Source organism: Atractosteus spatula, chromosome 8, assembly GCF_055471065.1.
Source record: "Atractosteus spatula isolate fAtrSpa1 chromosome 8, fAtrSpa1.hap1, whole genome shotgun sequence".
NCBI classification, from domain to species: domain Eukaryota; kingdom Metazoa; phylum Chordata; class Actinopteri; order Semionotiformes; family Lepisosteidae; genus Atractosteus; species Atractosteus spatula.
Window position 1 is genome coordinate 7,968,645 of NC_142713.1, and position 10,450 is coordinate 7,979,094.

Here is a 10,450-nt window from a genome sequence, read left to right on the forward strand (position 1 = left end):
AGGGGAGGGACAGCCAGAGCAGTGAGTCAGACCTCTGGCAGAGTGCGTCATGTCTGAGTGCAATCAACAATTGGTAATCAACCCTTTTCCTCTCAGCACACTCATCTCAGTGCTTCCCGTAAAGCCGGACAGACAGTGCTTGTTAACTTCAGTTCAGTTGCCCGTTTGTTCTCTGCAACAGGGACACAAAGAGACTATTCATTTTGTAGTGGATTTAGCCAAGTGCAGTACTGCTGGGCTTGAGCAAGGAGTTGGCATTCGCAGACATTTAGAGACAGCAACATCAATCTGTGGCATCAATTCGATTTTGAAATTCTAGCTAGTTTGTTGTGATAACATCGAAAATGATTAACTGCACTTGAATCATTGATGTTATGGGAAACCAATCTTCGAAAGGAAATTCCCATAACTTGTGTGTTATTTCAGCATTACTCAATTCCAGGGCTGCTCTATTTCATTAAAACAATGACCATGATGCTTGATTGATAATTTATGATAGGATAATGATTTGTCCAAGGAGGATTTGTCATTCTAAAAACTGAAAGCCCAGACACGTTCAATGGTCATGACTGATTCTTTAGGGACCAAAAACATTGAGCACAAATGTCTGGCTTCCCCGATTTACCATGCACAGTGCTGGGTTTTTTTTATCTGGACCCAAGAACTACTTCATTTTGGACCCTGGGAACAGCAGAAAATGAGTGCGCTTTCCCTTAACAATATTAGAGGGTGGGATTTGCTCTGTACAGACTCTACTGCTCTGAATCCCATCCATTTATAATAATTCCTATTCTTTGGGATTCCATCCTTTGTCAATAGCTTGATCTGGAAAGGGGATCTACTAAACAAATTAATCTAAAAATAATAGAACTTGGAATGCAGTGGAAATTATAAAAAATATTTTTGGAAGTTGTCTGTTAGAATTCTTAGAATGTTTAATAATGTTTGGCAGCAAGGACAACAGAAATGGAAGAGACTCCAACATGGAAAACACAGAAAGAGCAACATTTATCATTAATTAAAACTGCACACGGTTTTTGCATCCACGCTAGATTCAAATACGGAAACAGAAAGAGGTTTTTTAGCAAATCTTTCAGAGCAAGCAGACAGAAATGTTAACTATTCCCTTTTAACATCTCTTTACTACTCCATTTTGTTTTTCATCTTGGCTTTGAGACTTTGAGACTCCTCTCCTGAAGCTTCCCTTAGAATTTAGTCTGCTACTTGAATCATTAGCTTCCACAGGCAAGGGGCCTAGGTACATGGGGCCTACTCCAACATTCCTTGGCGACCCTAAAAAGCACACTTATCTTCCAGGAGTACTTAAAGACAACAGCAGCCAAGGTCAAATCGAGGAACAATCTGATCTCCAAACTTGCTGGCACTGCCACTACCACCCTCCAGACCTCAGTCTTTGCACTGTCTTTTTCAGACGCATAATACTATACCCGCATCTGGTCAAGATCACCACACACTCACAGAGTAGACACCCAGCTGGATGTCACCGTGCACATCATCACTGGAACCCTTCACTTCACCTCCCCCCTGGCTCCTGGTCCTAGCAAACAATAGTCTAATGACTCACAGTCGCCCACAAAATGCTCAAAATATCCAAAACACCCTTCATCTGCCACTGCTCCAGGAGATACTTAACCTAACAAAGACACCTCTGCCATCAGGAAACCCAATCTGGAAAAACCCTCCCCAATAACATTTCAATGCAGACTCCATCTGGGCTCAAGAATGGGAATCACTGGACATAACAATCAAGCACCTCCTCGCATTCCCAATCCCACAACCTCCTGGCTTTCACCTTCCAAGGAAAGAGTGGTCAACTCAGAACTGCTCTGTGACTGGCCATGGGTCATACCTTGCCAAGCTCTATAGATGGGGCATCAGCGTAAGCATCTACGCTCTTGTAGGATGGAGCAAACTACACACCACATCCTAGAGGACTGCCCAACCCCCAGACTCAGAGGAGGACTACGCACCCTCAACACAGCCCAACGAGAAGCGACAGGCTCAGGAACTTGTATTCGCTAAGTAAACTATTCCGCTGAAACAATTTTTTCATGCCACTGTTTGACAAGCCTCTCTTTGACGACATTCAGTCTCTGTTTCTTGTGTGCTCCAGGAACACCTTTATTCAAATAGATCCAAATTGAAATCATATGTATGCTGAACCATATAAACCCCATCGAACTGTTGCAGTACAGGAGGACAATGCTAGCTAGCCAGGAGAGAAGAAGAAAAACATCAAAATATGACCTTGAATGAATGAGTAATACAAATCTGTTTAAATTAAAAAATCATTTTAAATAACCACTTTGTAAAGAGTTTGTAAGGGTATTCTTTCAATCAAGATGTGCTTTGTATTCTACTCTGTGCCCTTTCCAATCATCACAATTCAACAAACCTGAAAACGGGCTGAATTCAAGTGAAATGGGTTTGAAAACCAGACATTTTTCACTTGGGATTTCAAAAATAATACAGCGCTTCTATTCTGCAGTGCCACACATAATCATTAACAAGGCGTGCTTATTCAATATATATATATATATTTTTTTACAGGACACACTTGATTTTCCTGAAATGTCCAGAGGAAAAAAAATCACTTTTCAGCTGTACTTTACCTGTGGCAGGAAGCCACTGCCACAATCCGCCACTTAAGAGAAAGAAAGATGGAATAAATACAATATCTTACATAAGCATTAAAAACATGTCAGGTTCAGGGACACATTTTGTCTTACTTTACTATGATGGAGAGCACTGAAGACATTTAATGGCTTGCGCAATAAACTTTCTAACTGCAAATAATGCAGTATTCTAATAACTACGACTGCTGAAGCCCGGAATTTTTTCACTTTGCACTGACAAGAAGAAAGTTCATTTAAAACGTTTAATTACAATTATGTTTCAAAGCCTACTTGCTTATAAACCACAAAACATGCACAGAACCACAGACTTGCAGAGGAAGACAAAAGATCTCCATGAACAGTTTATCACACAATCAACAATATTATTTATAAAAATAATATTTGATTCCCACTTCATTATATTGTTAGAGTGAATTTAAGAAAGCTTTAGAAGATATTCCCCCCCATGCACAGGATGGCATGACGGTGTGACATTTAATATACAGTACAGTAGCATTGTTGCCTTAGAGTTTCAGGTTCCTGGATTCAAGTTCATCTATGGCAGTGGATACCAGTCCTGGGTCTGGTGAACTGCATGTTCCCAGCTCTTAAACATCTTAACCGTTGGATGTTGTACGTGAAAAAAGCCCCAAATGTGTGATTAGAAACAAAATGCAAATATTCCAATGAAGATCAATTCTTAGATCAATTAAGGCTTCAGTTATCTAATGAATGTAGATAACTACATTTGAATGGAGATATGAATGAATTAATCAATGTAGATAACTACATGATCTTAAAAAAAAAACAGGGGGCAGAGCAGTGGCACTGTGGCTAAGGATCTGCGCCTGTGGCTGGAAGGTTGCCGGTTCAAATCCTTCGGCCAGCAGAGGAATCCTACTCAGCTGGGCCCCTGAGCAAGGCCCTTAACCCCAACTGCTCCAGGGGTGCTGTACAATGGCTGACCCTGCGCTCTGACCCCAGGCCCCCTATCTGTGTGTCCGTGTGTCTCATGGAGAGCAAGCTGGGGTATGTGAAAAGAAATTCATAATGCAAGAAATTGTAAAGGGCTAATAAAGTGATCTTATCTTAATGTGGGAAGGTGTGTGGGGCACCAGTAGTTCGCAAACCTCGTCCTGATCTATGGGCATCTGTCAACACGTTTTCCCAGAATTCACATTTTTCACTAGGTTTCCTCTCAACGACAATATGGCTACATTTGACTGGTTGTGCTAACACATCCTTTTCTCCATGGCCCTGTGATGAATTTGAACTCTGACCTGCATGAAAGCAGCCGTCCGTGTACCCCAGGCTTTTACGTCTTACCTTGCACCAACGTTCACCGGGATAAGTGGACGGATGGAAAATATCTACCTCTAAATTAAACTGAAAAAATGGGGACTTATTATTTCCCCCAAAGAAATGTTGTTTAGCCAACATAAACATTTTGCAATATTTAAACATTACAAACTGGAGTTGCAGCGTACTGTATATTGAATTTCATAAGCAATTAATGAAGTGCAGAACAGACGAATTAAACAAACGAGAAAAACGTAATGCAAGTAGATATTTTACTATTCATTCTTTGGCAACATCCTGTTTAGTTCATTGATTCATCCTGTTTGGCAACAGTACTCAAAGCAAATTTACCAACTTTGCACTTCCAGATAACAAAATTGTGCTTTTTGCTCAACTGAACTGATTTTCTAAGTAATAAGCCCCAGATTTGTGACTAGAAACAAAATACAAATATTCCAATGAAGATCAATTAAGGCTTCGATTATGTAATGATAATAATCCAGTCTTTTAAAAAGACAAATGTTCAAGCTGTGTAGTTCCACTTAATCCAAACCTATGATAACATTCAGTAACCGTGTTTCAAAGACTTCATTTTTACAACTTTTAAAGTTGAATGGGAAGCTGGAAGATCATATAATAATTGGTTGTAATGTGTCGCGGATCATTTGCAAATAAAGTTTGTACCTTTATGCAAATACATCTTCAAGAACTGCGCTATAAAGGCAAGAAAACAGAATCTGGGACCCTTGTAGCTGGAAGGGAATGAAAGAGATTTCAGAACAAAAGTAAAAGAAAAGAGAAAAATACTCTTTTCATAATTGGAGTGTCTCACAGCTGTCCTCCCTTCTCTGTCCAAGGCACCTTCCACCTGTTGTAAGGGCCGGAAAATACAGCCTAACTGGCAACCAGATTCATAAAAAGGAAAACCACAGGGGACCTTCCAGACAGTTAACGACCAACGCGCCACTAAGGCCTTCCCAGAAATATACTCCGTCTCTTACTCAGGTTGCTATACGACACTCCTAGTGTAAGCAATAGTAGGCTTTACTGTAAAACTGTAAAACTCAACTGAAGCACTAGCACGGTTCATTTTATAACAGCTTTGTAAGGCAGAATTCTCTCACACTGCAGATGTATGTTACTGGAGCTTAGTTCTAAGCTCTTCGGCATTTAGAATGAGCTCTTTCCACTTTCCATTTGTTTAGAATTTGTTTTGTTCTGAGAACAGGAGGCAGTTCCTCACCTAAAGGATTGTGAGAGTATAGGACAAGCTGCCCAGTCATGTCGTTGAAGAGAATACCCTGGTTCCCTTTAGGAAACAGTTACTGCTGCTAATTACCAACTAGCAAACGGGCTAAAACAGCCAACTGGTCTCCACTGATTGCCATTAAGAGAAAAGTAGTTCAGGTGGGGAGCTGCATCAGCATGTGTGGGCTGCAAAGGAACAAGTTAAAGGTTTATTCCATGCTGAAAAGAGAAGAAAGAAAACACAATGTTTTTTGCCACCAGAAGAAGGCTCCACAACCCAAAATGTTGTGTTTCTTTTCTTCTCTTTTCAGCATGGAATAAACCTATTACTTGTTCCATTAAGAGAAAAATGCATATTGACCCAAAAAAGGAGCAACACTTAAACTGTGACAAAAAAGTCAAATCTGGGAATCTTACAGTACGCAATACACAGGAAAGAATTTAAAATGATCATTTACCATTTAGTAATACATCGTGTAATTCATTCATGCCAGATCTCATTATATAACCTTCTTAGAGATCTACAGGTTTGATCCCTTTCCCCACACAAAATGGTTTAAGGCCACACAGGAAAAAGAAATGCAAAGTTTGGACAATTAAAAGAAAATGGAACATGACGACTCTATGCTCCCAGAGAACACACCTTTCCACACAGTGGTGTGTAGCCACTGTTGGAAACAATACAAGCTGTGCATCTGTAATTTATGCCATACATCAGGTTTCATATGGTGTCTTGTAGAATCCTCTCTTTCCTGAAATAAGCCTGGAAATACTCTTCTCTGTGCCCTGGATGCCACATGTCATCCAATATCATCCCCCAGATGTTCAATGGGGCTTAGGTCTTGGCAATTACAGTATAGCCCTCACATTCTCATCTTGCAAGAAAGCTGCTGTTACATTAGCAGCATGAGGACGGGCAGAATGAGTTCAAAGGCAGGGAAACAGGTGAGGTCCCAGGGCGTGATCAACATAGCGCCATTCAGTCAGGTTGCCATCAATCACCACAAATGGACTTCTGCAGAAACTAAACACCCCTGGCCAAACCCTTCACACTTGGGCCCTCCCATCAATCTTGGCAAGGTGTCAGGGCTCATCATCACTGCCGGATCGTGATCCGTCATTGACGGGTCTATGTCTGACTTTCACATCTTGCCAGGTAAAGAAATGAATGTTAGATGTGGTCAACCCAGATGGCAAGGGACAGTGAGCCAATTTAAAGGCAATTGATGGCACAAAATTGTTGTTGTTCTCCTGATCTTCCAAGTTCTGTGGTTCTTACAGAAATTTCACCAAGGATGACATTCACAACAGGATAAATCACCTTATCACCTGTGACCACCAATCTCTCACCCCGGTATATCAATATATACAGAAAGCAACGAATAATCAAAATAACACCAAAAAACAAAAACATAGTAACAACCGAGAAACACACATACTTTATTTTTCTGAAAGCACACATGCATAAATAAGGTGCTAAGTTTCTTGTGATATTCTATTTTCTTAGGAGACTCAGGTCCTTTGGTGTGTGTGGAACACTGCTACACATTTTTTATGAATCAGTGGTGGCGGCGGCCATCTTCTACGCTGTTGTGTGCTGGGGCAGCAGCATCATGACAAAAGATGCAAATAGGCTCAAGAAACTTATCAAGAAGGCTGGCACTGTGCTGGGGATGAGCCTTGACCCCATGGAGGTGGTGGCTGAGAGGAGAATGCTGACCAAGCTCACAGCCATCATGAACAACACCTCTCATCCGCTTCATGGGACTGTTACTGGGCAGCGGAGCACATTTAGCAACAGACTGCTCCAGCTACGGTGTTCAAGGGAACGTTTCCGCAGGTCTTTCCTGCCGGCGGCTGTCAGGGTGTATAACGCTGCCCTAGGCTAGGACTGCTAGCCCTTCATTTGCTCCTCTATGGACAGCATGTTTACTCCATTGTACTTTTTGGACAATCAGTCTGTATAAACCTATGCACATTTTGCACATATTTTATTGTTTTTACAGTGACTATGATCAGCACATTTTGCACACAACTATGTATTTATTTATTTTTATTTATTTTGTTGTCTTTTGTTTTATAACTACTGTATTCTGATGTCTGTTTTGCTTGTCTTGGGCTGGACTGCTGTAACACATCAATTTCCCTACGGGATTAATAAAGTATTATCTATCTATCTATGCATTATGAAACAGTGTCGTAATACTCACTCCTGCCCTCAAGGTCTGAAGAAATGCATCTCCCTCTTACACACACACAGCATTTTTTTTTCTATTTAATTGTTCTAGATCTCTGTGCCTGTTGCTGTCAGAGAAGCCCTTACCTCCTCTAGTTCAAATCTAAACTTAAAGCACATCTGTTCTCTCGGACTTTCCCTAAACGTGTTGCACTTACAGTATCTTAACCACTGAAATATTTGCTCCCTTAACCAGTTCCAAACAATGAAATTTCTTTCACTAAGAGCTCATATCACGGTTGTTTCTTTTGTTTTATACATTGATTATTTTAGCTAATCTAAAATGTTGTATATAAGTGCTAGATTTTTTTTTCCTGCAACACCTTTTTTCTGCATTCAGTAGATCAGTAGATAGATATTTCATTATTACCAGTTTGTGTTTCCCAAATAACTCTTCTACTTCCATCTTTGCTGTGAAATGGTGTTCAACATAAAATGAGTTCGTTAAATATAAAATGTATTGCTGATTCGAACTGGGAATTTTATCATTGTATAAAAAAATTCCCTGTGGCTTTGTTTACTTGGCCCTGAATTTAATTAAAAGTTTGATCCACTCACCCATATCACATTATTAAATTAAAAGACCACAGCACAAGCTTCAACATAAGCAGTGAGTTTCAGTGGCTTTCCAAAATGTCTTAATCACCAGAGTTCCTTGCTAATATTGTTAAATATTTAAACGGACACATTCATTGTCAGATTAAATCAGCTTTCATTTTGTAATCTCTCTTTTTATTGTAAACACAAGTGAGAATACAGACACCAGCTGCTGCCCAATTCCTGTCTATGAGAGCCACAGACGGACATGTTCCACAGGTTTCTCTGAATCCCTAGGAACACAGTACCTCAGGAATTGTTGAGGAAGTGTTAAAATCAGTCAGCTTAAGCAAATAATTAGTTTAGAACATGGGAACTAAATAAGAGACCCCTGGTCCATAAGGACCAAACACAGATACCCCAGATACCCCAGGAGTGGTATATAACGTAATTTATACTTGCCAGTAAAAAAAAAAATCTTAACTGCCTCAGCACTCTCAAGAAAACAAAATATGAAAATTGATCAGCACTATTCCTTCAATAGGAATCACAACAAACTATTCATATTCACAGTTAACAGCTTTCTTATCCACATTATGTTTGTGGTAGATAAGATAATACCGTGGGATAAGTACTCATCCATCTCCAACAGAAGTTCCAGTAGTACTTATACTTATAGTTGCTTATTGACATCGTTACAATTAATACATCGTTCACCACTTTAATACTCTTTCTGAAATACACGTGCGCTATGTGCATTTCGATGCAAGACACTTTTGAGGGAAGCGTGATTTTTTAAGTTTTTAAAGTACTTTCAAATTCTTACGTCAAGCGACGTTTGTAAACCAGGCCTCCATCTAAATTTTACCAATGAGTTTCCCGTAAAAGACTTTAGATATTTCATTTAATAAACTTAAATCAACACACGCTGCCTTTTTCAATATAACAATCGCTACTGGAAAATTCAGCCATAAAGCATTAGGTTTACGTTTACTCATTTGGTCAATTTTACGGGAACGAAAACCCGAATAAAATAAAAAAATACGATATCACGTTTTTAGAGATTGGACCTCCAGTCATCAGTGGTTATAACAGAATCCCTGTTGTCTTCAAAATATACGCATGTTATGATTTTTACTGTGTGATATTACAACCAGACTTCTTCCGAAGCTGTTACTGCTGTGAGCTTTGTTTCCAGCTAAGTAATGTGGCCCATGTTACAACAATGTTACGTTTTTCCACTTTTTTTTAATGAACGTCACTTTTCTGGAAAATATTTACTTTTTGTACTATCAGTTTGCTTTCAAAACAAGGTTTGCAACTCTTTCCCACCTGCGAACACAATGCTGTTATTTATGCCTCAGAATCAGAAACAAAAACATGATGCAAAATAAACTATCAGCTATCTCTGTGTAAACTGTTACTAGCACAAATAGGTTTGACTAAAAATAAACTGTTTTTTTAGTTTAAGAAATTAAGTTAAAAATAATAATTATTTCTATCTCTGCTGCTACATAGTTAGAATAAGGAGGAAGAATTAACTTTTTCATCACAAAGGAAGCCTGTACAGCAAAATATTCCAAGATTGTACCCACCTGTAGACGAATATTTTAACTACACTTGGACGATAGCACAGTCAGCTGATTTCTTTCAACATATTTTCATGTGGTGTCCAGTTTTGCGCTCCTTTCAGATACAAGATGTCGAGATAGATTCTGTGCATCTAAAAAAAAAGTACAATTATTTGATAAAGAAGCAACACTTCTATAAACACGCACGAAAGCAATTTGCATTGTTTTTAATAGCATCGCATGTTGGTTAAAGTGCGTGTCGATGACGTTTCGAGCTTTCTTGCAGTTCCGGCATAAACGTAACGAGTACATAGGAAAGGAATCACAAGGATTCGTCCAAAAATGTAAAAAATTTCAAAGACCCGAGATTTCTTGGAGAGCGAGAAGAAAAAAAAGAGAGCTAAGTGCGAAATGAGTGAAGTTTGTGAGGCATTTGTAAGTGCTTCTTTCACACTTTTAATAGAGTTAGTACTGAAACAAACAATGGGTTTAATGAAGATCAATGACAATAAAAACTTTTGAGAAAACTCACCTGTTGAAACTTAAGAACAGAGAGCTGGGAGCTGCCAGGTAAAATTGATTTGGGGGTATAGATTTTGAATGGAATAGCGGAGTTTTGTCTCCCCCCCCCCCCCCCTTCCTATGTCGTTTGGAGCGCAATGAAGGTTGGAATTTCAGGAATTAGCTCTGGTATGGAATGAAGCTGGAGAGAAAGGCAGAGGGGAGAGGAAAGAGAGAGAGAGAAGCAGGATCGACCGGTAGCACGTAATGCAGAAAGGGAGGTTTGCGAGGGGAGGTCTCCGGGATCTCTAAAGGAAAAAAGAGATCGTGGCCGGCAGGGGAAAAAAAAAGAAAATTACATGAAGAAAAACAGACAGGGCTGGGAGAGATTGTCATAGGTGGATAAAGTAAACACACTCTGC

General features: G+C 39.6%; 1 protein-coding gene across 3 annotated transcripts in view; it reads right to left on the bottom strand.

Moving 5' to 3' along the window:
* tead4 (TEA domain transcription factor 4) overlaps window positions 1-10,221 on the bottom strand; it is a 50,206-nt gene extending 39,985 nt beyond the window's left edge. For all 3 annotated transcript variants that reach the window (XM_088923969.1, XM_088923967.1, XM_088923970.1), the window contains exons 1-2: window positions 10,060-10,221; window positions 9,552-9,679 (exon numbers count right to left, since the gene is read on the bottom strand). The gene's annotated coding sequence lies outside the window, so the exon portion shown is untranslated. The remainder of the gene's footprint in view (window positions 1-9,551; window positions 9,680-10,059) is intronic.
* Window positions 10,222-10,450: the final 229 nt, after the last annotated feature.